We start from the raw sequence: 7,705 nt of genomic DNA, 5'->3' as shown, positions 1-7,705 counted from the left end.
AACGAGTACGACGCTCCGGAGCAGCCGAAGCGGCGACGGGTCTCTTCCGTCTTTGCTGACGAGGCGGAGAAGGAGGAGGCTGCCTGCTCGCACTACTAGAAAAACGGCTATAGCTAATATGGACACTAATGGCGCACCATGTATGTGGTGCGCCATTGCTATATAGTAGTGGCGCACCAGATATAGGTGCGCCATTAATGGCCATATTACTAATGGAGCACGTGGTATGTGGTGCGCCATTACTAGTTTTGTCCTGGCCCCACACCCCTCCCCAATCTTACTAGTGGCGCACCAGGGGATAGTGCGCCATAACTAGTTTTAACTAGTAATGGCGCACCACACCCACTGTGTGCCACTACTAACAATTGTTTTTTTATTTTTTATTTTCAAAACTAGCAATGGCGCACCACACCCTCGGTGCGCCACTACTAACAATTTTTTTTCAAAACTAGCAATGGCGCACCACGCACCAGGTGCGCCATTAGTAACCATGGTTACCAATGGCGCATTCTTAGGAGGTGTGCCATTGGTAACCTAAGAGCAGCTAGATATTTTTGGCAGCCACCTACCACACTCACTTTCCCCACTTTATTTTCTCCACCTCTACCAAGCTTGGTCTCGGCTGCCTCCTCCTCCTCACCTCATTTGCACCATAGATTCATCCAAATTAAGTGGTTAAATTTCCTTTTTTTGATAGGTAAGTAAGGGGAAAGCTTTCTTTATGTTCTAGATCTACTTTTTGCTCCCTCCAACACCGTACACACTTTTTATGGCCTAGATCTACGTATGTTTGTGGTGTTGCATATGTTTATGTTTGCAGGTACCGGTATTTGAAATGCAATAGTTGACAATATTTTGACAGAATGTTGATTCATTTTCGTTTCGGCGAGAATTTGGCACTATGCATTTTTTGTCCTATTTTTAGGCAAAGTCATGCCAAATTTTTTGGTTCTAAAATATCATTTTGCTCTACCCCGCAGGCGACCATGGTCCGCACGATGACCGAAGGCATCGTGAATAGGTATTTGAGCTCCGCGAAGGCCGAGATGCTTCAAAAGAACGAGACGGAGATAAGATGTTCATGTCGAAGATGCAAGCTAAAGAGCCTTATGGACCCAGATTCCAAACAGGTGTGGGACCACCTGCTCGTGCATGGTTTCATGGATGGCTATCAGTGGCAAGGTGATGAATATGATTATTAAGTCGTCCATGGGGTCCGGGCAATAAATAAGGAAGGGCAGCAAGACAATAGCGGCGAGGGCGGGCGAGAAGATGAAGAATCTCCAGGACATGATCACGAAGTAGATGGAGGACACAGTCATCATGTAGAAGATGCCGGACATGATGATGGGGAAGATCAAGACGAAGGGCATGATCATGAAGATGAAGATGCCGGAGCAGACGACGATGGACCATCGATGGGCTGGGTGCAGGACCCTCATATTCAAGAGTTGCTTCTCAAGTAGACGGGTAATGCAAGAGCTGCCGCCTGAGAGAAAGCCAAGCTAGATGAACTGGAGATAGACGCGGTTATTCCATTGTATGAACTGAAGATGAAGGTAAAACACAAAATGACCAACGCATGCTTCGACAAGAATATGTCATTCTGGCACGAACGTCTTCCCAAGGGGAACAAGTGCCCAGCCAGTTTCGAGGAGGCGAAGAAAATCGTGTGTCCTCTAGATTTACCGCACATGAAATACCATGTGTGCATGAATGATTGCATCATTTATCGAGACGAGCACGCGGAGTCTACCATATGTCCGGTGTGCGGCGTCACTCGATACAAGAAGAGGAAGAAAGCTCCTCGAAAAGTGGTGTGGTACTTTCTGATCACTCCTCGTCTACAGCGGTTTTTCGTGGACCCTAAGCTAGCAAAGCTCCTGCGTTGGCACGCGGATAGGGAGGAGAAGAAGCGAGAAGATGACGGAAATGATCCGGAGATAAAAAAAAGACAAGATGCTGAGTCACCCTAAGGATGCGAGCCAGTGGAAAGCGTTGAACTTCGAACACCCAGAATTTGGGGACAATCCAAGGAACATCATGCTGGGCACGAGCACCGATGGAGTCAATCCGTTTGGTAGCTAGAGAAGCACACATAGCACCTGTCTTGTGTTTGTGTGGATGTACAACCTTCCCCCTGGATGTGCATGAAGAGGAAGTACATTCACATGAGTATGCTAATTGAAGGGCCGAAACAACCAGGGAACGACATCAATCTTTATCTGGGGCTGCTGAAAGAGGAGCTAGACACGCTGTGGAAAACGCCAGCCAATACGTGGGACGCCGCAGAGAAAGAATATTTCCCTATGAGAGCCGCACTGCTCACGACGGTGCACGACTATCTCGGTTACAGATATGTCGCGGGGCAGGTGGTCCACGGATTTTGTGCATGCTTCAGGTGCATGGATTACACAACGTATCGCCAGCTAGATAGAGATCCCGGGTCTTCGAAAAATGTGTTCATAGGACTTCAAAGGTGGCTTCACGATGATGACTCATGGAGAAAATGCAAGGATCTGTTCGATGGTGAAACCGAATCCCGAACACGCCCGCGTACGAGGAGCGGCGAGGAAATAGATGAGTTGTTGAAAAATTGGAAACAGTGCCCACCGCCGGGAAAGAAGCGAAAGGCGCCAGAGCCGCTGCTGAAGGTATGGAAAGCGAGGTCTGTTTTCTAGGACTTGCCGTACTGTAAGATCCTCCGTGTGCCTTGCAGCCTTGATGTCATGCATATCACGAAGAACATGTGCGAGAGTCTGCTTGGTACCCTGCTCAATGAGCCAGAGAGGACCAAATATGGGCCGAAAGCAAGGGCAGACTTGCGATCAATGGGCATTAGGGAGGAGCTTCACACAAACCGCCCTAATGATGATGATGATGATGATGATGAGGTGAAGGACACGTAAACTCGTCGCAAAGGCAAAAAGGCCAAGAAGATCGAATATGACTGCCCTCCCGCGTGCTTCACTCTAAGTCAGGAGGAGATTGAGCAGTTTTTCACCTGCCTCGTAGGAGTAAAACTTCCTTACGGTTACGCGCGGAAGATAAGCAGATACCTAGACTTAGTGAAGCAGAAGTTCAGTGGGATGAAGTCTCACGACTGTCACGTGCTGATGACGCAGATACTTCCAGTTGCAATCTGTGCGATCATGGACGTGCACGTCCGTGAAACGCTATTTTGCCTATGTAACTTTTTCGATGTCATCTCTCGGAAGTCAGTTGGCGTGAGGCAACTCATAAGGCTACAGGAAGAGATCATGGTGATACTATGCGAGCTTGAGATGTACTTCCCGCCCGCATTCTTTGATGTTATGGTGCATCTGCTAGTCCATATCGTGGAGGATATCATCCAACTCAGGCCGACGTTCCTGCACAACATGATGCCGTTCGAAAGGATGAATGGTGTCATCAAAGGATACGTTCACAACAGGGCACGTCCATATGGAAGCATAGCCAAGGGCTTTCTAACCGAAGAGTGCATCTCCTTCTGCACGAATTATCTAGGCATCGAGAACCCCGTTGGTCTGTACTTACCTTCCTTTTGTAACTTCTCCATCACCAAGTTGAAGTATTGAGCACTTTCTTCTTGAATTTGGAATTTTTGTTCTTATCCCTCTTGTTTTGTTGCAAATCATCACTTACAGGCACCTTCGGCTTCTTTGTGTTTTCTTCTGGTATTTTAATTGTTTTTATTTATGTTTATTCTAGTAAAATAAAAAAAAGTTAGTAATGGCGCACCAGGAGAAGGTGCGCCATTGCCATCACGGTGTTTATGGCGCACCCCTAGAAGGTCCGCCATTGATATACCAATTTTTATTTATGTTTATTCTGGTATTTTATTTTTCAGTGTTCCTTTTCCTGCTTAAATTTGCAAAAAAAAAATTGAAAATGCGAACATTTTTCTAACTCACAAAAAGTATTGAATTTGTTAATATTTTTTTGAACTCATGAATATTTTTAAATTTCATGGGCACTTTTTGAATTCATGATATTTTTTCAAATTTGATGATATTTTTTCATATTCATTAATGTTTTACCAATTCACAAATGTTTTGCAATGCAAGTATTTGAAAATTAGTAATAACTACTTATATCGTACATTTTAAAATTTGTGGTCCTTTTCTAAAAAATTATTACATGCAACTAAGAATCCAAAAAAAAGTTAGTAATGGTGCACCAGGAGAAGGTGCGCCATTGCTATCACGGTGTTTATGGCGCACCCCTAGAAGGTGCGCCATTGGTATACCTATTTTTATGGTGCACCCCTAAAAGGTGCGCCATTGCTAACCCTCCCCCCACTAAAAAAGGCAAAGATAAAAAAAACTTCGATCCCAAATCCCCAATCCCCACTACTTCCCCCGAGCCCTTGACCTGCTGCTCCCGACCTGCGCCGCCGCCCCGACCCACTGCGCCGCCGCCCAGTGTTCCTCTTCATCGTCATTGTCCCTAGTCCAAGGCTGAGGAGCCACCGCAACGTCGCCATCGACCACCTCGTCCTCTACCTCCGGCCACCGCGACGCCATCGACGAATTCATCGTCTTCACTGCACGCCCGGCCTCCTCGAGCTCGTCCCCGGAACTGCGGTGAACTCCTCTCCCTGTTCCCCCTTCCTTCGCCTCGATTCGTCGCCGTTTAGCCGACCCGGCGCTCGGCCACCATGGCAGGGAGATCGATTCTCCCGGGCATGTACTGCCTCGCCTCGCCTGGCCGGTCCTTGCCGCCACCGCACTGTCCATGTGCATCCCGCCGCTCACCTGCGTCATCTGCGCACGCGCCTGTAGCCGCTCGCAGTTGCCTGCTCCTCTATGCCTGCCTTGCTTGCCACCACTGCTTGCTGACGCTCTGCTTCTGCGCCGCCACTGCTAGCGATGATGTTGCTTTGCTCGTTGCCTGCTGCTGTTATCGCCGTCCCTGCAAGGGAATTAGGGTTGTGATGCTGCTCTAGTTCTAACTTCTAAGTTCACTGAATTTTGTCAACTTGTGATGTTGTTGCTACTGTAGATCTTCTGAACTTGTGAATTTTGCTTAGAAACATCAATGAATTTGTCCCCTTCTGCTGATGATGTTTCCTCCCTCACGCAGGTCTGTATGAGCAGAAAAGGACACTGACCAGCGACCGCCCGCCCAACAATTATCACACCAGCAGCTAGTTCATCCGATTGAACTGCAACTGGAATGGTGAGCCTTGCTTGTGCTCCTTCCTCTCTTTTTCGTTTCTGGTTTCTAAGGTATCTATTAATGTAAAAATAGTGCCAGTGAGGCAGCATACTATAGAAGATAGGCCTAAATGTTATAGAGGTGGGTGAACATGATGAGCCTTTCATGTACATATTTGGATTGGTTGATTGCCTGGCATGAGCTAGATGAAATGATCTGTTTGCTCTATTGATTCGAGTGGATGTGGACGCTTGATAAAATTATCTTATGAAATGATTCCAATGTTGGCAGCTTCTGATTCCAATGCTGGTAGCTTCTGATGTTCCAATAATGACCCCTTTCTCCTGAAATGTTGATTAATTTCCATTTCGGTTGAGAATGGGGCACTCATAGGTCAAGAAAATTAGCAAAGGTCATGCCCAATTTTCTTGACCTAGAAGGTGCCCGATTCTCAACCGAAACAAAAATTAGTCAGCATGAATGGCATTTACCTGGGAGCATTGTTCAGCATTGCTTATATCTGCGCATATGGTCTATTTATTATTACTACAGCACCATGTATTTTTTTATGATGGCAGCTTGGTGCTTGTCTGTAGTCAAATAGGAGTAAAGGATCACAGCTTTGTCTGTTATGTGTAATCACCTGTAAACTTTGACAGTTGTTATAAATTAAAGAAAATAAGTAACCGAGGCTTGCAATACTGAACCAAATGCAAGTACTTGGCTGAACTTCAACACTAGGCATGCATGATTTCCACAACTTACAGCTAAGCAAGCAGCTAGCATTTCCCTTTGCTTTTGGCACTTGAGGTTGTTCAAGTAAAAGAAGAAAGAAATGTTGAACTAAAGGTACTAGTGGGGTGCCTAATGATCACCCAACCATTTCAAAGACTTCTTTCAATGTGCAATCTGTTTTAAATGCCCGGCTACCACAAAGGTGTACACCACACATGTATGCAAATGCAAGCATGGCACCTTCCATTAGTGAAATACCACAATCTGTGGCAAGCACATTGTTTTCATGGAGGTTTAAGCGAGAAAATGTACGAACCCCAAATTAGTTGTCAAATAAAAGCAGTAACTTTATGGTACCTAGCATGAACCCCACTCACCCACTCAGCTTCCCGGTTAGAGTGATCGATACAATATATTCCAGTGAAAGACCTAAGGAGACTACTATAGTGCCCTCACACACATTCAGCTTAAGAACACAGCAACACTGTTGCATTATTCCACTGCTACTTGCTAAAGCTAGTATGAATGTGTGACCTTCCAGCTTTAGCAATAGTGCACTTAGTAGGATAGAAAATATATAACCTGCAATAGTGCACTTAGTAGGATAGCAATAGTGCACTTGGAACAATCTTTTGGGTAAAGGGGTGTTTATAACCTGTAATGTGAAAATATATAGGATAGAAGAATAGATACTACCCTGATCTCATCCAATAACTCTAGTAGCCTTTTTCTATTTAGAGCGAACATGGCCGACAATGATGAGGCCGGCGGTTTGGGCAAGCAATTCTGGGAGCTGTCCCAGGAGATGGAGGAAGAACCTCACCGCTATGAGGACGCCGCGGAAGACACCGATCCCGACTACACAACCCCTAGTGGCGTCGGGGATGACACCACTGATGGTGCCACCGGGGATGCCACCACTGATGATGGCAGCGAATGCACAGATGGCAGCCAACCGAAGAGGCAACGGAAGGACCAGCGCCCGAACGTGCTCGGCACCGTCAAGGAGGAATTTACTCAAGTGTCCTCCAGTGGGCAACCAACGGCGCCCAAAGAATTAGTCAGTGGGTACGCGGGACAACTCGGGTGAATTCTCCGGAGCACCGTCTCGATCAACACCGAGAACCTAAGGCATCGTGACCGAGGGAATTTGCGCAACCTCCTCTTCACGAAGCTGCACGAACGATACAAGTTCCCCGGTGACTTCGCAAACACACGCCTCTCAGGGAATAAAGTGAACAGTGTCGCCCTCACGAAGATGAGCACGGCCCTGGCTACTTGGAGAGCCGCGGTGAAGAGAAGGATTCTAAGTGGTGATAGTTATGAGAAGATCAAGGAGACATATCCTTCAATCAGCAAAGCTGACTACCTAGAGTTCAAGATCAAGTGCGAGAGCAACGCATCCGCAGAATCAAGTCAGTGGGGGAAAGATATGCGGGACTTGAACTTAGGGGTCCACAAACTCGGTCCCGGTGACTACAGAGTGGCAGAACCTATATGGGACAAGGAGGACGCGGAGCCTGCCGAGCAAGGCCTACCGCCCCTCTTCGATAAATACCGTGACAAGCAGACCAGGAACTATGTCAGGGCCCGGTACAAGGTGGACCCGGTAACAAAGGAGCTTACCACAGATCCGAGGACCAAGGCGCTTGAGCTTGGTCTGGTAAGGAATACACCCCCGCGTAATTAGCTCCATATGGTTGCATTCTAATTAATGAAGCCAAATTTCTAAATGGTTCATGTTCCTTCCACAGGAAACTGAAAGCAGTAGCGCGGGGTCGTCTCAGAGCTCCCCGTCTGGCCCTTGGGA

The sequence above is a fragment of the Triticum dicoccoides genome, chromosome 5A (genome assembly GCF_002162155.2).
Source record: "Triticum dicoccoides isolate Atlit2015 ecotype Zavitan chromosome 5A, WEW_v2.0, whole genome shotgun sequence".
In the NCBI taxonomy this organism is placed as follows: domain Eukaryota; kingdom Viridiplantae; phylum Streptophyta; class Magnoliopsida; order Poales; family Poaceae; genus Triticum; species Triticum dicoccoides.
This window is presented reverse-complemented; position numbering follows the sequence as displayed.